The sequence below is a fragment of the Salmo trutta genome, chromosome 13 (genome assembly GCF_901001165.1).
Source record: "Salmo trutta chromosome 13, fSalTru1.1, whole genome shotgun sequence".
NCBI classification, from domain to species: domain Eukaryota; kingdom Metazoa; phylum Chordata; class Actinopteri; order Salmoniformes; family Salmonidae; genus Salmo; species Salmo trutta.
In genome coordinates, this window is record NC_042969.1 from 75,933,657 (window position 1) to 75,955,464 (window position 21,808).

Genomic DNA, 21,808 nt, shown 5'->3' on the forward strand with positions numbered 1-21,808 from the left:
TTGGAGAAACGTGGATCAACATCAGAATCTGAAGTAAATTTGGGAAAGCCGTGAGATCTTGTTTGAACACAAACCATACATTTGCGGTGCATGTGGCGCATGCATGTCTTTGTTCAGTGTGTGGGTGCGACAGGTGTGCATTTTAGCAGAAAGGTTGCCAGTTCAGCTGAGCTGAGCCAGACGCGAGGGAACAGTGGTCCTGCATGCAAGATGTCCCCACGGCTGCGGGAGATAAGACTAGCTCGAATCAGGAATTCCTCGCTCCTTCAGCGTAAAAATAGTTTTTAAAAAAGTCTAGTGTCACACACTATATGGAACATGCAGATGCGGTAAATGCCATATAATTAGGACTTAGAATAAATTATATAGTCATTTAATATAGAGTCATTTAATTTAATCGGATCTCGATGGTCAGTGCTCTAACAGGCCTATTCAATCTCTCTTGGAAGCTCAGTGATTTGATAATTTAGCAGAGCGACAGCATGTCCCGAACATGTCATACCTTGGGTTACGGAGTAGGCAAAAATGAGGTACCATAGTAGCCTGGCGTTTAAATAACTATTTATATACATTTGATCCATATTACCAACAGAAAGCATGAAACATATGAGTGCTTATAAAACATTTGTCAAGTACACAAACTATTATGGTGGCACGTGTAAAACTATCACAACAATGCTTGCGTCACTTCACTGAAGAGGATTTCATTTGAATAGGCCTCACGTAGAGTCCAAATTATATCCACATGTCCAAATGTATACGATACCTTTAATTGCAATGCAAGTACATATTATTCCTGTAAGTTTCTCATATACATGAATTCAAAACAGTTGATTATATCAGGAGTTCACTGTATCTTAGCTGGAGAGTCTTTCTCAGCATATGGAGCGTTGAATCCAATTCCTATACGTCAACCATGTGTAAACCTATTAAGCTACGCGAGGCTTATGCACACTATTACGCTAATTAGGATACCATAATAATAAGAGATGAAAACTATTACAAAACAAAAATAAATAATCATATCGGTACAACATGTAAATTAGCCTAATCTTAAACTTTCTGCAAAACAAGGCTATTGAGCGTGCTCTTCTGACTAGGCCCCCAATGTAGCCAACATTTCACTATGGAATGTAGTTAAATCACAACTCGTAAAGCCTTTATCATGAAGTAAAACGTTTATTTTTATGATTATGATGATGAGCATCATACTCAAGTCAGGCACAAATCTGATATTTTTTTACAGCAGCTTGTCGGTCGATATAGTCTATATGTCTGGTACAGTGCATTCAGAATTCTACCCCTTGATTTATTACACATTTTGTTGTGTTACAGCCTGAATTCAAGATGGATTAAATAAGTTGTTTTCTCATTCATCTCCCCATAATGACAAAGTGAAAACATGTTTTTAGAAATGTTTGCAAATGTATTGAAAATTAAATACAGAAATATCTCATTTACATAAGTATTCACACCCCTGAGTCAATACTTTGTAGAAGCACCTTTGGCAGCGATTACAGCTTTGAGTCTTTTTGGATAAGTCTCTAAGAGCTTTGCCCACCTGGATTGTACAATATTACAAATTCTTCAAGCTCTGTGAAGTTGATTGGTGATCATTGCTAGACAGCCATTTTCAAGTCTTGCCATAGCTTTTCAAGACAATTTAAGTCAAAACTGGAACTAGGCCACTCAGGAACTTCAGTGTAGATTTGGCCTTGTGTTTCAGGTTATTGTTCTGCTGAAAGGTGAATTCGTCTCCCAGTGTCTGTTGGAAAGCAGACTGAACCAGGTTTTACTCTAGGATTTTGCCTTTGCTTATTTTTTCTGTTGCAGTATTACTTAAATGTCTTGTTGCAACAGGAAACCAGAAGGTACAATTTTCTTTTTTTCCGGATAACCAGGGCTACACTCCAACACTCATTTACAAACAGCGCATTTGTGTTTAGTGAGACCGCCAGGGATGTTCTCTTGATAAGTGGTGAATTGGACAATTTTCCTGCATGTCCTGCAGGAATGTAAGGAGTACTTTTGGGTGTCAGGGAAAATGTATTGAGTACAAAGTACAAAGTACATTATTTTCTTTAGGAATGTAGTGAAGTAAAAGTACAAGTTGTCAAAAATAGAGTAAAGTACAGATACCGCCCCAAAATACCTAAGTAGTAGACACCTTTGAAGTATTTTTTCTTAAGTACTTTACACCACTGGTGTGTGTGTCGGTGTGAGAGGAATGGGGGTACACACATGCCTTGCATCCAATGGAGGGGGTCGAAGGGATGTTTTTATTACTTCTTTATTATTTCATGATGAGGTGAAAAGGTTTCGCACACTGTTTGGTTTTGTTTTTGCTTGTCTTTCCGTTGAGCACCCAGTGAACAACCGTGATTATATCCTTTGTTGTGCTCTCAGAGATGACAGATTATAATCAAAAAGACGAATGAGGTCAAATCATTCTCACAGAACACATTTGACCCTCAAGTTCCTCCTCCATCCAACCCCTCTACGCCAGGCGTACCTGAACTCGTTTTGGGAACGCCTGTGTGCGTGCGTCCATCCCCGGCTTGTGAGGTGACAGGCGAGTGCGGCAGCTGCGCACACCAGGGCACCCCCGGAAACCCGAGTCACTCACAAGTTGCCGGTTTCCCAATGTTCTCACACAATTGAATTTATGGCATTCTTGGGAATGTTTGAGATTTAAGCGCAACCGTTTCCATTTGGACGCAGCGCATATCACCCCAAACCCATTGAAAAGGAGAGTTGGGTCACCACTGTTTGGTATACACCAGCTCGAAACAGGAAAATATGCAAAGATTTGATTCGCAGAAAATCCGGCAATTGTTAGGATCAGCGTGAGTTTTTTCCCTCCCTTGTACCAGAAATACTAAAAGTTAATTCGGTCCAAAAGCTTTGTCCTATTTGTATGACATTGCAAACACGGTTTTAGTTTTTTTCTGAGCATCCCTTGGTGGATCGCCAATGTAATCTACTTGTCACACTGATCTACGTGATGTTTTCAGTTACAGTGGATTTTTATCTTAATGAAAACCCATAGAAACAATAAATTACATGAAATAATACCCTAATCCACCAAAATAATAGTGACGATGTGTTTTGATACACCACGATAGATTATAAATAGGAAATACACACATGGGTTTGTTGACAGGACCCTCGGCCAAAAGAAGACAGAAGTTCATTAAACGTATATAATTAAACTATAAATACGCAGGATGAGTTGTCATCCACTCAGGGAGAATGACTGACCGTGTGCCCAGGGTGACATCACGCACCGACCTCTCTCTGTCCCCGCCACAATGGGGCCACCAAAATGTCACCTCGCACCACTGCCAAGGAACAGGGCATGTATTGGGCGTGTATTGGCTATGGTGCTCCGCGCGCGTCTACAAATAAGTCTGGCGCTCCAGAAATGTGGGGTAACACTGTAACGGAATACTTATAAGTGATTAATTTATGTGCATTTCGTAAATGTTTCCTATTTGTCATTTACAGAAATAATTGGCATATGGGTTGAAATTGTAGAACTTCAAATAGTTGTATACCTAGGACTAGGCTATATGACCATCTGAAATTCAATGGAATATAGGCTAGTTTAGGATAAATTCATGTATCACCATGTTCAAACTGCTTGAATTTTACCTACACACAATCTGCTGAATTACCACTGGTTTACAACTGAATGGCAGAAGTGGCTGGCCGCTTCTGCAGTGGCGGTTCTAGACCATTTCAACTGGGGGGGCCAAGCTGGGGCCAGTTGTACTGTTGGAGGGGCCAGTTACATTAGACGTTATTGTTGTCATATCGTTTTCTTCACTGCATTGCAGGCATTAGCAGGCAAAAGACCATGTTCATAATCATTCAACAATTTATTTTCATTTTCTGCCTAATAATGGATGTAAAAAAAGAATGATAGCAAAAATTAGTTATGTAAAAATGATTCCATACTCCACATTTAGGGGGGCCACAAAATTGTTGTCACAGGGGCACTGCCCCCCCCCCCAACCAAAGGGAAATGCGATACACTCTAAAAAAACACTTCCCCTTCTCTTGATTATGAGCTCTAAATTGCTTTGTCGGTTTTTAAATGCGAATCCTTTTCCCATAGTGCCTGTTGATGGAGGCTATTTTTAACCTCTTCCCCTCCTTGTGCTTTAAGAAAACTTCTGGTGAATTGGCAAGAGTAGGCTAAGCAGCTCTCCGGGGCCATTTCTAATTTCCACGGATTAATCATGAAACCTGGGACCCTTGGGGCCCATTATGGCTCAACACCTGCTAAACAGAATTTTAATTACATATTTGTATTGTTTAGTTTCAGGTATTTGTCTATATCCATTTTCATTGGGAAATATTACATATTAGGCTTGCCTGACGACTCACCCTGAATTTAATTCCTCAGCTCTATCGATCCTACCGCCTACATATATTGTCTAAAACTGCTATTCTAGAAGTTGTTTGTGTGAATTTAAAATGAGGGGCGTTGTACAAAACAAATTAATCAGTGATTAAATCATCTCTAACAAATCTAACCAATCAGAGCATCAAAGTGAATAACTTGATCATGTAAGCCTGGCCAAACCGATTGGTTTCTGGGACCAATCAAAAAGGACAGAATGTGTTCCCATTCTACAAATTCGGGGAGACTCATCATTGAGAAGAAACGTCAGTTGGCTGGAGCAATGTGGATGGGGTTGCCAGGCTCACTTGGGGTTTTGTATAATGTTAAAACTGAGTAAAACAAGCATATCCTTAGGTGCCCCTTGACCACAACAATTATAATATCTTGACTTTGAATGTTGTTGTCCTGGGGCTGGGGTGCTGGTCAGTGTTTCCAATTCACTCCTTCTGTACCCCTGAAAGAGTCTGTTTACACATACCAGTTCATGGCCACATCCATTCTCTAGGGGCACACCCCTGTAAACCATTACATGTTGCATGGTTCCATTCTGTGTTCATTAAACGCTTCATTAAACCTCACTGATACAGGAATCATTCTGAATAATGACAAGCATATCCAGGCTAGAGGTATAGGACCAGGATGTAGTGACATGGCACTATGCAGGTGATTTAACTAGCCCAGTTAAAATACAATCATGCATATAATTGCATGTTGATTACAACATGATTTTCATGAGTTATGTCATTTATTTATGTACTGTACCATCAAAAACGATGAGGATGTCTCTCCAGTGAGTCTTTCTCTCCATTGGCTGTGTATGGGCATAAAACAGGAAGTTTGCCTTAAGCTTGACCCTGGGTCTCTGACTCTCCAATCAAGCGTAGCCTCGTCACATCCCAGATCACATCACAGTACAATCCAATTTCAGCCACAGAAACAACGTATTCCTTTCAAACAATTACATACCTCTTGGCAAGGGCTCACAATTAAACAAATGATTATATTTTGATACCCGTAATTATATGCATTCGCATGAGGTCTCCTTTGAAGTCCAATGTGCTTTTTATTACACGCTTATCTCGTGTTATGAGATTATGCAGCGAGCAGGTTTGGATTGAGTTACGGTACATTTAATTGAATAAGAGGAGAATAACTCCGTAATAGAAGCATGCTGGAGTCAGCCATACAGCGATCTGGCCATTCCCTTTGAGCCCGGATTATGTTTAGCAAATTTAAGATAATGAGAATGTTATGAGGGGGCTGCCTATGTAGGCCATATGACACATGACACAGCCTGTCCATGGCTCTGGCCAGCTTCACAGAGGGTTTCCTTTGAAAGACAATCTATTTCATTAGTCTCCCAGCTTGCCTCAGAGGCTGGGAATGGTTTGGAAAGCTGCATGTGAGGGCTGCTTGTATATAACCACCACTTAATCAACCAACGGGGGTTCAGTTGGGGTATTGTATTCAGTGGGGCTATCCTCAAATTGGTGACATTTTTATTATGATATTTTAGAGGCATGTATTACATTCCCACTGTAGGCTGCTGTCTCCCATGCTGAAGTGGTGGAACCAAAGTTTTCTTTTTTTTTACATTTCACCTTTATTTAACCAGGTAGGCAAGTTGAGAACAAGTTCTCATTTACAATTGCGACCTGGCCAAGATAAAGCAAAGCAGTTTGACACATACAACATCACAGAGTTACACATGGAGTAAAACAAACATACAGTCAATAATACAGTAGAAAAATAAGTCTATATACAATGTGAGCAAATGAGGTGAGATAAGGGAGGTAAAGGCAAAAAAAGGACATGGTGGCGAAGTACATACAATATAACAAGTAAAACACTGGAACGTTAGATTTGTAGTGGAAGAAAACGCAAAGTAGAAATAGAAATAATGGGGTGCAAAGGAGCAAAATAAATAAATACAATAGGGGAAGAGGTAGTTGTTTGGGCTAAATTATAGATGGTGTATGTACAGGTGCAGTAATCTGTGAGCTGCTCTGACAGCTGGTGCTTAAAGCTAGTGAGGGAGATAAGTGTTTCCAGTTTCAGAGATTTTTGTAGTTCGTTCCAGTCATTGGCAGCAGAGAACTGGAAGGAGAGGCATCCAAAGGAGGAATTGGCTTTGGGGGTGGAGCGCGTGCTACAGGTGGGTGCTGCTATGGTGACCAGCGAGCTGAGATAAGGGGGGACTTTACCTAGCAGGGTCTTGTAGATGACCTGGAGCCAGTGGGTTTGGCGACGAGTATGAATCGAGGGCCAGCGAACGAGAGCGTACAGGTCGCAGTGGTGGGTAGTATATGGGGCTTGGTGACAAAATGGATGGCACTGTGATAGACTGCATCCAATTTATTGATTAGGGTATTTGAGGCTATTTTGTATGACATCGCCGAAGTCGAGGATTGGTAGGATGGTCAGTTTTACGAGGGTATGTTTGGCAGCATGAGTGAAGGATGCTTTGTTGCGAAATAGGAAGCCAATTCTAGATTTAACTTTGGATTGGAGATGCTTAATGTGAGTCTGGAAGGAGAGTTTACAGTCTAACCAGACATCTAGGTATTTGTAGTTGTCCACATATTCTAAGTCAGAACCGTCCAGAGTAGTGATGCTGGACGGGCGGGCAGGTGCAGGCAGCGATCGGTTGAAGAGCATGCATTTAGTTTTACTTGTATTTAAGAGCAGCTGGAGGCCACGGAAGGAGAGTTGTATGGCGTTGAAGCTCGTCTGGAGGGTTGTTAACACAGTGTCCAAAGAAGGGCCAGAAGTATACAGAATGGTGTCGTCTGCGTAGAGGTGGATCAAAGACTCACCAGCAGCAACAGCGACATCATTGATGTATACAGAGAAGAGAGTCGGCCCAAGAATTGAACCCTGTGGCACCCCCATAGAGACTGCCAGAGGTCCGGACAACAGGCCTTCCGATTTGACACACTGAACTCTATCAGAGAAGTAGTTGGTGAACCAGGCGAGGCAATCATTTGAGAAACCAAGACTACTGAGTCTGCCGATGAGGATGTGGTGATTGACAGAGTCGAAAGCCTTGGCCAGGTCAATGAATACGGCTGCACAGTATTGTTTCTTATCGATGGCGGTTCAAGAAGTGACTTGATAATACTTATAGTATTTTATTCATGCATGTATACATATTTACATTATTAGGCTTACTATTTTACAAATGTAATAATGAGGAGTCGGGGTACATTTTTTATGTTTCAGCCAATGAGGGAAGCTTACATTCAATTCATGACTTTTACTGAATGAAAATGAGGCATGCTCTTGGCCGTGAACCTGGCCCTACAAAATATATTTAGAGGTCTTTGAGATAAAGGTTGATACACATGCTAGGCTGCTATGTACTGCCCTCTTCTGGAATTAAATATTATTCTACACCAAATAATGAAAGTGCATCTTGAAGTTCAATAATGTGTGTGTGTGTGTGTGTGTGTGTGTGCGTGCGTGCATGTGTGTGTTTGAGAGAGAGAGAGACATTGGAATTGGTAAACATTTCCATCCATCAGATTAAAGCTCTAGGAGAAATGTCTCACATATTCCACATGTTTATGAAATATGGGGTCATATTAATTTAGTGATGTTATTTGACAATCAGTGTTATAGGTCATATGAGTTTAGTAATGTTATTTCTCAATCAGTGTTATAGGTCATATGAGTTTAGTAATGTTATTTCCTAAACTCACTCATGGGGTGTGTTCAGTATGACGGTGTTTAACGTTGATTTCAACGCAAACGGTACTAAACGACCAGTTGAAAATCTTTGTGATTATGGCGGTCCAGAGGGGGATTACCATATGGTATGCTGCATGGGTTTTGCTATTTCAAATGGTCAGACCCATATTAATCAGGCCACACTTTGTTGCAAACTTACCAAAAGGGAGCAAACGTACCTCAAAGGCTGTTGATGAACGGTGCTCACTGTTTTGGGGAAACCCGTCGTTCAGTACAAACCTTCACTCAACGTAGCAAACATTGAATCGAACTGAACGCACCCCTGTTCTCGGTCAAGAATGACGTAAGAAAATGTATTCGTTTATATAACCAGGCCAGCAGGGGGCGACACAGCTCTTTCATTAATCGGTTACTTTCTCCCTGCTTCAACAGTGGACTAATGTATCTGACCAAATAATATTTTTTTCCTGCGTTTTGCCACTGTGCTTGACAAAATATGATGGATCAGAGGACATACGACCAACTTGCCAAAGGGTCAACTTGCTGCCCCTTCAATTGATGATGAGGCAACTGACTTGTGTTGCATGGTGCAAACATTATTATTCAATTAATCATATCTAACAAATACCCCTGGCTTACCATTACTTTCTTTGAGACGGTTTAAATCATAACCATGATGAATCATGTAGCCTAGTTTAATGTGGACTATTTGGGGCAACATGTTGGTTATGTAGGCCTATTCATAGTAGGCTTATTCATAGTAGGCTAAGCTATATATTAATGCACTGCCTTTACAGTTATTAGCATTCAAAATAAGGCATAGTGTACCTATTATTTTAACACAGCATCACAACTAGGCAGGCACCAGCTGGCAAAGAAAGCCTGGAATAATGACTGGCTCAAGTCAACACGCGACCCCCTCCCAAAATAATGCACCGGGATAATCGACGCGCCTTCGGCAACGTTGGAATGTTTCAACTGGCAAATTCCACTCGCGTTTTTTCCCCATCTCAATTAGTTGGAAAGGTTTCAGAACTTTGTGTTTCCGGGTGAAATCTCTGGACCGAAGTTTCATGCCGGGGATACGAACATAGGAGACGCAAAGCCGGCTGAGCACTAGGCGGCTGTAAGAACAGTGTAGGCTACGCAGGGAGGGGAGAAAGGGAAGGGAGAGAATAAGAAAAAACCAACAGCAGCTGAGCTGTGCGTTTCACCTTCTGAAAAACAGGAAGCCAACGCCGATCTGCCTACCTGGCCGCATTGTCCTGCAGGGAGAAGACAGCGGGCTCTCACGGCTCATCTTGGCATATTATTTTTCTAAAGCCGAACTGTCGTTCTTGTGGATTCAACCGCTAGAAAAACTGTCGTTCTTGTGGATTCAATCGAGAGAAAACAACTTAACTAGGCCTATTTCCTCATTTGTACGGTCGTTATTTTCCTATTCCCAACAAGAATAGAACTCAAGGTAAGTCCCTGGCACAATTCCTTCACTACCTAGAATTAGTAGGCTAGAGTACATGGAGTCATTGAGCAAGTCGACCGAGGTGGAGTTGAAGTGCTACGTTGTGTCGAGACCTCACCCAGATTGTTGTTTCAAGTTATAAACCACATTTGCACTTTTGTCGGGAAAAGATTCCTATTTTTGTTAAACAATCGGCAACGTTTCGAAACGAGTTTCATGATTGGTTTGCTCTCTGAACACCCTCATCCGTAAGTATCTTCCACACCAGGGACCATGTGTACTACAACCCCCCCGAGTTCGGTAGACGATCCAACATATCATCGGATTGTAGTCGTTTATTAATATGGGCCGTTGAAAGCAGCGACATGTTTAATCTCAAAATGATTAGGCTATTTATTTACAATGCAGCTGGGTATGTTAAGTGTCGTTTTCTAATTTTCTTTGGTGACTTGTCATTAACTCGGGTTTGACGCAGTTGCTGCTGCTTTTCGCCTGTTTCTCATCTCAGCCTTTACAGAACCACGGGTTAACTCAGCCTGTACAGAACCACGGGTTAACTCAGCCTGTACAGAACCACGGGTTAACTCAGCCTGTACAGAACCACGGGTTAACTCAGCCTGTACAGAACCACGGGTTAACTCAGCCTGTACAGAACCACGGGTTAACTCAGCCTACGGACGACACGGTGGGGACATGTTGAAACTACACTCGGTAGCATCGTTTTTCTTTGCTGTCGGTTATGTCAGTGTCAAACGGAAGGGAATCCCGCCGTGGAACATTGACAGAGTGGTAAAATAGGGCAAGTCGCATCGACGTTTGTCTCGCGGTAGTTTTAAAACCGGGAAGTTTCTGGAGAGGCTGGGTGGAATTGAGCAGTTCACCGGTGGATGGTGCATTTCGGGAGTTGAGTCGTGACTGCCAGCCTGCCAATGCCGTTATAGATGACTGTCTGCCATGTCCCCAAAAATGTATGAATATGTTATTCAAGTAATTGTAGTAGCACATTGTCATTTTCGCCAGGCCTTTTTGCCCCACTTTGTCAGCTTGTAGGCCTCTGCCAGCACTTGGATAGGCTACCTCTGATCACACTTGGTGACAAAAAACAAATGTCTAGTACTATAATTCCAACTGGCCTATGTCTTTGAGACTTTGACATAGTTATTGCTTAGCCAATGTGATGACACACCTTACCTGACTTTTAAAATATTAGTTAATTAAGTGTCGTCATTTTAGATGCAATTTCACTTATATTTCATGAACTCAAATGCTCACGCGAGTTTGAGCATGTCTGTATCGCAGATTTTCTCCCTTGGGCAGCAATATTAACCTTTTGGGCGACCTGACGAAATTCACGTAGAAATATAAGTTATAGATCTGTCATTTTCACTGAAAACAAGTCTACGACGTGTTAGATCTGTCCTATGTGCACTATTTCTATGCTTCCCTGTCTTAAGTTTCATTTTTGCATCTTTTACTTTAGGTTGTGTACACCAGGTTTAAACAGCTGAAAATGCTGTATTTTTGGTTATGGTAAAGATATTTTACAGTGGTTTAGATGGCACAATGATTATACTTGGTGTTTTGTCACATATACTGAAATTCGGCAAACTATTTGAATTTTAGCGACCAGGAAATGGTGGAGCGATTTTTGAATAGTGCATTTTTAAGTAGGCCAGGTCTAATTATTTGGCAGCATATTCTATAGTGGTTAAAGTGGATACAAACAGTGTGTGACTTAGCTTCACTGTATGACTGAGATGTGTACATTTGGTCCACACACCTGTTTCACTCCCATTCAAGATAAGACAACGGAATTGACACGTGTTACAACTCAGACATTTTTCTCTCTTCTTTTTTTGTTTTACCATCTCACTCCACACACAATTCCCATTGCTCTATTATTGTCTAAATAATCATTGGATTCAGACTGTGTGTGTGTGTGTTTGCAGTGGTGTTGGTTTTGTGAATCAGTGCCTGGCTGGGACCCAAGCACCATGTGACAGTAAGTCAGTAAGCTTCCCAGCCGGACGAGACGAGGGAGCCATGATGTCACAGGTCAGGGGACCGTCAGGGACACAAATAGGAGTGTGTGTCTACTATAGTGTGGCTATGAGAGCCAATTACAACACACACACACACACACACACACACAGCCCCCCGGAGCACTAACACATGGGGTCTGGGGAAGAGGTGGTGGCGACTGGAGCCATGAATGGAGCATTTCTCTCAGTCATGTGAGAGAGAGCTCTGTTCCTCCGAGGGGGCAATTTATCTGCATAAACACTTAATACACACACTTGACTTATTTCCACATACAGTACACAAGCACAGAAACACACAGTTATAGTAGCTGTGCTCTACACACACACACACACACACACACACTATTTTAAGAGTTTGCCCAGAGGGTGGCCATGATTGCAGAACAAATTATATTTCAGAGCTTTAATGCACTTATTGGAAAGAGAGGTTAGATCTGAATTGTCTGTGAGTGATAATATTAAACTATTATAAGTGTTTGTGTGTGTAGCCTCGTGATTGCACTGTGTTCAATAGTGCAGAAAGCGAGGATCATTAGTGAACATGTCATGATTTAGTTGACATTTGGAGCACTGATTGTACACAGATAATTATAAGTATTTACTGTAGCTTCTCATTGAAATGAGTGTCTACTAATCAATTGGACTTCTATTTAGTTCTCTCTTGAAGGATAATGTTATTTTGAGTTGGTCTGTTAACCCTGTGGGAAACAGAGGAGAGATTTTTAATCTGGCAGCGGGCCAGGCTGCCCCATGTTGGGCGGGGCTGTTCTCAAGCCCTCTGAGGTAGTGGGGTGGGTGGGGGGGGGCACTGATAACGCTACTGACGTCAGTCTCCTTAACAATGCAGCCCTTTAGACAACCTGCTATTTACTCCACAACCAGGCCTCTCCTAAGAAACTTAATGACGGAGTAAAAGTTCTGAAAAGATCTCCGTCCCATGAGAACTTTGATCTCCTCATAGTGAACAGTGATAGCTAAAAGGACTGGTTTCTACACCTTTAAATTAGCCAGTTGCAGTGTGTGTGTTGCTCTCTCTCTCTCTCTCGGCATGGGAAACATGTTAACATTGCCAAAGCAAGTGAAGTAGATAATATACACAAGTGAAATAAAGAACAGTAAACATTACACTCACAGAAGTTCCAAAGAATAGACATTGAAAATGTCATTGTCTATATACAGTGTTGTAATAATATGCAAATAGTTAAAGTACAATAGGGAAAATAAATAAACATAAATATGGGTTGTATTTACAATGGTGTTTCTTCTTCACTGGTTGCCCTTTTCTTGTGGCAACAGGTCACAAATCTTGCTGCAGTGATGGCACACTGTGGTATTTCACCCAGTAGATATGGAAGTTTATCAAAATCGGGTTTGTTTTCAAATTCTTTGTGGGTCTGTAATCTGAGGGAAATCTGTGTCTCTAATATGGTCATACATTTGGCAGGAGGTTAGGAAGTGCAGCTCAGTTTCCACCTCATTTTGTGGGCAGTGTGCACATAGCCTGTCTTCTCTTGAAAGTCAGGTCTGCCTTCAGCGGCCTTTCTCAATAGCAAGGCTATGCTCACTGAGTCTGTACATAGTCAAAGCTTTCCTTTAGTTTGGGTCAGTCACAGTGGTCAGGTATTCTGCCACTGTGTACTCTCTGTTTAGGGCCAAATAGCATTCTAGTTTGCTCTGTAGCAAGGCTATGCTCAATAGCAAGGCTATGCTCACTGAGTCTGTACATAGTCAAAGCTTTCCTTTAGTTTGGGTCAGTCACAGTGGTCCGGTATTCTGCCACTGTGTACTGTTTTTTTTTATTTGTATTTTTTATTTTTTTTATATATATATAAAAAAAAAGTGAATTCTTTCCAATGTGTCAAGTAATTATCTTTTTGTTTTCTCATGAGTTGGTTGGGTCTAATTGTGTTGCTGTCCTGGGGCTCTGTGGGGTGTGTTTGTGAACAGAGCACCCAGGACCAGCTTGCTTAGGGGAGTCTTATCCAGGTTCATCTCTCTGTAAGTGATGGCTTTGTTATGGAAAGTTTGGGAATCACTTCCTTTTAGGTGGTTGTAGAATTGAATGTATTTTTTCTGGATTTCCTCATCTGGATTCCATCCATTTCAGCTAGGTTGGGATTGTCATCCCCTTCTCCATCTCAGAGACCCCTGCTGGTGTTCTGTCATCTCCCACCTCTCATCCTCCTCCTCTCTCTTCATTCTCTTTCCTCTTCTCTATTCATTAAAATACATTTTACTGTACCGAAACACTCTTCAGGGAAATGTACTCCCCACCTGCCTGTTTATACAATACAGTTGAGGTCAGGTGTGTTTTGTACAGTAGTCAGTGTTCTTGTTAAAGGAATGCGACACCTGTGTCTTCAAATACTGCTGTCACCCACGCACCATCCTCCTCAACTGTCCCCTCGCTCCCTAACTGGTTCACACACACACATACACACACACACACACACACACACACACACACACACACACACACACATACACATACACATACACACACACACACTTCCTGCTGTCACAGTCAAATGGAATCACCCCTCACAGCCGTTGATGGCTTGTTGGAAATCTGAAAGGAAGCCAGTGTGTGAGCAGCTGTGCTCCTGTGTGTGTATGTTTGGGGTGGGTGTGTGTCATGCCCCATCAAACAGTCGTATCCCATGAGCCAACTACCTTCTGTGGCTTAATATCCTCAGGTGAGGTCACCTGCATACAGATATATACAGTAGATAGGTTTACACATATAGTGGTGCTTAAATATCTGAGCATATACAGGACAGGCAGACACCTAGGAAGTGTGACATGTCCAGTAAGAGAACCAGAGAGAACAGCAGCCTCATGCAATTCTCCACTTTCCTGCTTCACAAGCCAAGACCTGCAGAGGAATTCAGAGAGGAGAGAGGGAGGGAGGAGCAATCAGGGAGAAAGGAGCGGTACAGCTATGCAGGGAAAAAATAAAGGAGGATCGAAGGGGAGGTATTGAAAAGGAAGATTTATTTTATTTATATATATTAGTTTGTTTTGTAAAGGAGAGGAAAAGGTTGAGAGGTCAATGGAAGGAAAGAAAAATGCAAAGGGCATAAACAGATCTAGTTTTGAATTGAGGGTTAGTGTAGAATGGGGGTTGGATTGAGGTTTGCTTGGTGTAGAATGGGGGTTGGATTGAGGTTTGCTTGGTGTAGAATGGGGGTTGGATTGAGGTTTGCTTGGTGTAGAATGGGGGTTGGATTGAGGTTTGCTTGGTGTAGAATGGGGGTTGGATTGAGGTTTGCTTGTTGTAGAATGGGGGTTGGATTGAGGTTTGCTTGGTGTAGAATGGGGGTTGGATTGAGGTTTGCTTGGTGTAGAATGGGGGTTGGATTGAGGTTTGCTTGGTGTAGAATGGGGGTTGGATTGAGGTTTGCTTGGTGTAGAATGGGGGTTGGATTGAGGTTTGCTTGGTGTAGAATGGGGGTTGGATTGAGGTTTGCTTGGTGTAGAATGGGGGTTGGATTGAGGTTTGCTTGGTGTAGAATGGGGGTTGGATTGAGGTTTGCTTGGTGTAGAATGGGGGTTGGATTGAGGTTTGCTTGTTGTAGAATGGGGGTTGGATTGAGGTTTGCTTGGTGTAGAATGGGGGTTGGATTGAGGTTTGCTTGGTGTAGAATGGGGGTTGGATTGAGGTTTGCTTGGTGTAGAATGGGGGTTGGATTGAGGTTTGCTTGTTGTAGAATGGGGGTTGGATTGAGGTTTGCTTGGTGTAGAATGGGGGTTGGATTGAGGTTTGCTTGGTGTAGAATGGGGGTTGGATTGAGGTTTGCTTGGTGTAGAATGGGGGTTGGATGGCTATACTGTAGAGAAAGAGAAGTGAAGCAAGAAGGGTTTGAGGAGGGGTAGACTTTCCCAGGCTCCCCAAACTCCTTGCTCTGGCCCACGGATGTGAGTTTATTCTCCGTAATAAGTCTGAATCTGAGTACCTCCCTGACAATTTCTAGAATGCAGACACATTCTAATCATTTTGATTGGTCACAGAAACCAAAGCCAGAACCCCTATGAGTAAAGCTCTGTTTTGTAAATGTGTCATTGGCTTTGATACTCTGGTTAGACATGATCCAATCGCTAATAACACTCCTCATTTTGACATCACTGCAAATGACTTCAACATAGAGTAGCGGAAGAATTCAGTTTGAGTCGTCATGCAAGGGTAGACTGAGGTAGAGAAGAGGGATGTGGCCCTGGCCTGGAGGTTTAGACTCTTCTCTGTAACTTGAGGGAGTGACACTGCCCTACTCACCATGACAATGCCGCCTTAAGGCTGGACACTGCTACAGTTACGCACACAACACACACAGATGTATGTACTGTACTTTTAGTGAACCTTACAAAACATACTGTCATATGTGACCCAAATAGGTGCAGTGAAATGTGTTGTTTTACAGGGTCAGCCATAGGAGTACTGTGCCCCTGGAGCGAATAAGGGTGAAGTGCCTTGTTCAAGGGCACACAGACATATTTTTTTTCACCTTGTCGGCTCGGGTATTCAAACCGGCGACCTTCTGGTTACTGGCCCAACGCTCTTACCTCTAGGCTACCTGCCGCCTACCTACTCTCTGTGTGTATACAGAGTGTGTATATACAGTCAGGGACTTTTTCAGTTGATGACATTGGAATATTTTCTAGTTGTATTAAGGTGAAGAAACCTCTCTCCTGCCCTGCTGTGAGAGAGATGGAAGAACCCGGCCTGGACACTTTGGTCCGTCTGGGCTGCATTTCCTCTCCCTCATCTGCCTGTTGTTTACCACCTGACCTCTGGCTGTTCTTAACCAAATACTGTACATCACCCATACAGGTAAGGCGTGTTGTGTGACACCTACACAAAAACGTGCACGTGTGGATTTGAATGTACATGTAAACGTACGGTATATTGTGCTAGTATTTCTGCGCTGGTGAGCAGACATCATGGAAATGTCTGCTACTCCTTCATCTCACCCTCGTGTGTGTGTGTGTGTGTGTGTGTGTGGGGGGGGGGGGGGGGAGTGCGGTGCACCATGCCCTAGGCTGGGCCAGACCTTTGTTCAGTCAGGCAGGCAGAAGGTAACTGATTTACAACATCCAGGGGAACTCTGACAAATATATCCCCATCACACACAGCCCCCTCCCATCTGGGAGAAGAACAGGGTTAAGGTAAAGAGAGAAACACGCACACATTCCTCTCACACCATCATCACAGTTCTCTTAGATAATTCAAATGTATGGACTATAAGTGTGTGATAGTGTACTAATCTAAGCAGAGCGGTAAGACACGTGTCGAGGTTCATGAGTGTCCTAGTGTGGCTGTGTATCGTGCTTGTGTTGGACAGACCAAGGTCTTTTGTTTACGGCCAGGCCGTGATGACGCAGGGTCCTCTGTAAAGCCCCCTTGAGGACCTGTGTGTGTTTGGTGAGAGCATAATGTGTGTTGTGTTGCATTCCTGTGTGTGTGAGAGGGAGTGTGCTCTTGATCACTGAGATCAGTGTGTGATTAAGACTAAAGGATCCTCTGAGTTCATACATATTTAGCGGATGTTATTGGTACCACCTACTCATTCAAGGGTTTTTCTTTATTTTTACTATTTTCTACATTGTAGAAAAGTAGTGAAAACATCAACTATGAAATTACATATGGAATCATGTAGTAAACAAGTGTTAATCAAATCAAAATATATTTGAGATTCTTAAAAGTAGCCACCCTTTGCCATGATGACAGCTTTGCACACTCTTGGCAGAAAATGGTAAAAATAAAAACCCTTGAATGTGTAGGTTTGTCCAAACTTTTGACTGGTACTGTACATATTTAGCAGATGTTATTGCGGTGTAGCGAAATGCTTCTTCAAAGTTGCTTAGGAGCTAGAAGCAGAGCTGCCATGTCTGCTGGCACCATCTTGTCTAGTTGTTTCTGAGAGGATGTGAAGAGTACAACTACCAGGACCAGTTTTCCCAGACCCAGCCTAGTCCTGGTTTAATAACTGAGTCTCAGTTGAGCATGCTATCAGATATATATAACCCAGACCCAGCCTAGTCCTGGTTTAATAACTGAGTCTCAGTTGAGCATGCTATCAGATATATAACCCTAACCCAGACCCAGCCTAGTCCTGGTTTAATAACTGAGTCTCAGTTGAGCATGCTATCAGATATATAACCCTAACCCAGAACCCAGCCTAGTCCTGGTTTAATAACTGAGTCTCAGTTGAGCATGCTATCAGATATATAACCCTAACCCAGAACCCAGCCTAGTCCTGGTTTAATAACTGAGTCTCAGTTGAGCATGCTATCAGATATATAACCCTAACCCAGAACCCAGCCTAGTCCTGGTTTAATAACTGAGTCTCAGTTGAGCATGCTATCAGATATATAACCCTAACCCAGAACCCAGCCTAGTCCTGGTTTAATAACTGAGTCTCAGTTGAGCATGCTATCAGATATATAACCCAGACCCAGCCTAGTCCTGGTTTAAAAGCATGCTCAACTGAGACTTATTTATATATATATATATATATATATATATATATATATATATATATATATATATATATATATATATATATATATATACCCAGATATTAAGCCTAGTCCTGGTCTTAAAGCAGTTGGAGACTGTTGTAAGTGCAGCATTTTGAATGGATCTCCAATGGCTCTCAGGTGGAAGGACAACAGCTCTAGCTTGAGGAAACAGTAAGTGGATCGTTGTACTCTGAGACACTCATGGTTTGAAGGTACTATCACTACTAAGTGTGTATTGAGGCATTGTTTTATTATGAGCTATTCTCCCCTCAGCAGCCTCCAGTGATATAAGAAGACAATTCCACAGTGTTGAGATGGTGAGACTGCGCCTCAGAGGGGGCCATTTTGGAATGTAATGAAATGGGGGTGGTATAGTTATGAGGGTGGGGGGTAGCAGGACATGGGTAAGGAGTGGGATCAGTGGGGGGGTGACGAGAGGGAGACAGAGTTGGGTGGGGAGGGTGTGATGATTCACCCCTCAGAATCTGCATTCCTTGCATACCATAGAGGGGATGGGTGATGGGATGGGTGATGGGATGGGTGAGGGGATGGGTGATGGGATGGGTGATGGGAAAGGTAAGTGGTAGAAAGGGTCTGTGAAAAAGGGTTTCCTCCGGATCTACACCACCTACTCCACTTTTCCAACGTCAAAGTTATAGAAAATGTTCCTATTTTAAGAAGTAAAAAACTTCAATCATAATTGGATGAAGGTGTCTGCATGCTTCCCAGCCAAAACAGTTTGGAATAGTTTGTGCGGATATTGAGATTTTGTGACATTTTTGTTTGCTTTGGACTTTGAACTGTTTGAGCACATTCTCTTTTTTTCTTTTCTTGAGGCAAGCCAAAGTCGGTATCCAAAGTCTACAACCTCCCTCTTCGGCGATTGGTCAACAGTAGGGATTCTTAGAGGAAGTGCCTGTCATTCAACGAGAGACGATTTGTCCTCATGCATATTGTTTCACTTGAGAAATACTGCACCAAACATCTTTGTCAGATGCAAAATTGAGCGACTAAGAACTCCTCGGCAAAAACTTAACTCAAGAAATATGCCATTAATGTTTATCTTAGATTAATTAGGACTATTTTGAGAGAGTGTATACTGGGTGCGTGTGAAGGCTTTCTGTCTGTGTAAGCAGCCAGACCTGCATCATCCACCACGGCTTTGTGCATAGTGCTACGTCACGCTGTCGTTGTTTGACTAGCGCCATGAGCCTGCCCGCTAGTTAGCCATTGATTCAGTGAAGAGCCCAGTGTTGTTTTAGCCTGCAAAGCACGCTTGAACAACAATGCCCCTTTTTTACTGGGGTTCCAGGCAGATTAGACGGACGATGGATCTATTTCTAGTCTCCTCATCTCTAGTAGAGGGGTGTGGATGGTTTACAGGAAAGGATCAATAACTGCTCGCCTGTGTCTCTGCCATAAGACTGCTAAATATGCTGAACAAAAATATTAAAGCAACATGAAAACATTTCTAAGATTTTACTGAGTTACAGTTCATATAAGGAAATTTGTCAATTGAAATAAATGCATAAGACCCTAATCTATTGATTTCACATGACCGACAATACAGATATGCTATGTTGGTCACAGATGCCCTAAACATGTTTAGGGGCGTGGATCAGAAAACCAGTCAGTATCTGGTGTGACTGCATTTGCCTCATGCAGCTCGACATCTCCTTCGCATAGAGCTGATCAGGCTGTTGATTATGATCTGTGGCATGATGTTCCACTCTTCAATGGCTGTGTGAAGTTACTGGATATTGACTTGAACTGGAGCACGCTGTCGATTCAGGGTATTCCAAGCCTGCTCCATGGGTGACGTCTGGTGATTATGCAGGCCATGGAAGAATTGGGACATGTTCAGCTTCCAGAAATTGTATACAGATCCTTGCAACATGGGGCTGTGCATTATCATGCTGAAACATGAGGTGATGGTGTCGGATGAATGACACGATCAATGGGCCTCAGGAATTCGTCACAGTATCTATGTGCCATTGATTAAAATGCAATTGTGTTCATTGTCCGTAGCTTATGCCTGCCCATACCATAACCTCACCGCCACCATTGGGCACTCTGTTCACAATGTTGACATCAGCTCACTGCTTGCCCACACGACGCCATACACGTTGCCTGCCATCTTCCCAGTACAGTTGAAACCGGGATTCATTTGTGAAGAGTACACTTCTCCAGGGGCCATCGACGATGCGCATTTGCCCACTGAAGTCGGTTACGACGCCAAACTACAGTCTGGCCAAGACCTTGGTGAGGAGGACGAGCACGCAGATGAGCTTCCCTGAGATGGTTTCTGACAGTTTGGGCAGAAATTATTCGGTTGTGCAAACCCACAGTTTCATCAGCTGTCCGGGTGGCTGGTCTCAGACGACCCCGCAGGTGATGAAGCTGGATGTGGAGGTCCTGGGCTGGCGTGGTTACATGTGGTCCGCGGTTGTGAGGCTGGTTGGACATACTGCCAAATTCTCTAAAACAATGTTGGAGGTGGCTTATGGTAGAGAAATTAACTTTCAAATCTCTGGCAACGGCTCTGGTGGACATTCCTGCAGTCAGCATGCCAATTGAACGTTCCCTCAACTTGAAGACATCTGTGGCATTGTGTTGTGTGACAACTGCACATTTTAGTGGCCTTTCATTGTCCCCAGCACAAGGTGCACCTGTGTAATGATCATACTGTTTTATCAGCTTCTTGATATGCCACACCTGTCAGGTGGATGGATTATTTTGTCAAAGGAGAAATGCTCACTAACAGGGATGTAAACACATGTTAAATAAGCTTTTTGTGCGTATGGAAAATGTCTTGGATCTTTTATTGGAATAATGTAGTTTATATTTTTGTTTAGTGTAGTTAGTCCTGGTAGCTATTGATTTAACTAACTACATTTACCCTTTTTGCACTAATTATTTTGACTCATCACATACGCTGCTCTTACTGTCTATCTATCCTGTTGCCTAGTAACTTTACCCCTACATAAGTTTACATGTCTACCTAAATTACCTTATTCCCTGCACATCGACTCAGTACTGGTTCCCAGTGTATATAGCCAAGTTATCATTACTCATTATGTATTTATTCCTTGTTATTATTTTTTTCTAGATTTCTCTGCATTGTTGGGAAGGTCCCTTAAGTAAGCATTTCACTGTTAGTCTACAACTGTTGTTTACGATGCAGGTGACAATACAACATTTCATTTGTGGGCTGTGTTGCTAGGGGTTTGGTGTGTTGGTTAGCGTTTAGCATCAGGGTTTCTTGGTAGAGCGATACAGACCGAGATGGACAGATGGACAGACGGCAATGAACCGTATACTCAGTCAGACACACACATAAAAGAAGACTGTCAGACTGAGAAACACACAGCTCTTGGATGTATTGGGTCATGTGATGTGAGAGCTTTGATAAGCCCAGATCCCCATGAATCCATCCAGTCAGTTAAACATTGACTCTCCAGACTACAAGATCGTATCAGTACTGCGACAGCCACACAGTTCCTGGAATGAGCATGAGTCTGCCGCTTCTAGGGGTTTTTGGTGTGTGTGTGTGTGTGTGTGTGTGTGTCTGCTTGTTTGTTTGACGTGTTCAGCTGTCCATTTCCAAACCCTATTCTGGAGAAACACAGAATGGACTGTGTGCATGACTGCGTGCAGTATATTTGATTACGGCCATTTCATTCT

At 42.6% G+C, this 21,808-nt stretch overlaps 1 protein-coding gene across 4 annotated transcripts in view; it reads left to right on the forward strand.

The window, feature by feature from the left end:
- Positions 1–9,063: 9,063 nt before the first annotated feature.
- The window catches only part of LOC115206538 (phosphatidylinositol 4,5-bisphosphate 3-kinase catalytic subunit beta isoform), a 79,398-nt gene continuing 66,653 nt past the window's right edge, over positions 9,064–21,808 (forward strand). For 2 of the 4 annotated variants that reach the window (XM_029773645.1, XM_029773647.1), the window contains exon 1: positions 9,064–9,566. The gene's annotated coding sequence lies outside the window, so the exon portion shown is untranslated. Of the gene's footprint in view, positions 9,567–9,603; positions 9,812–21,808 lie in introns of those variants that run through there. The other 2 variants (XM_029773644.1, XM_029773646.1) reach the window with 2 other exon arrangements.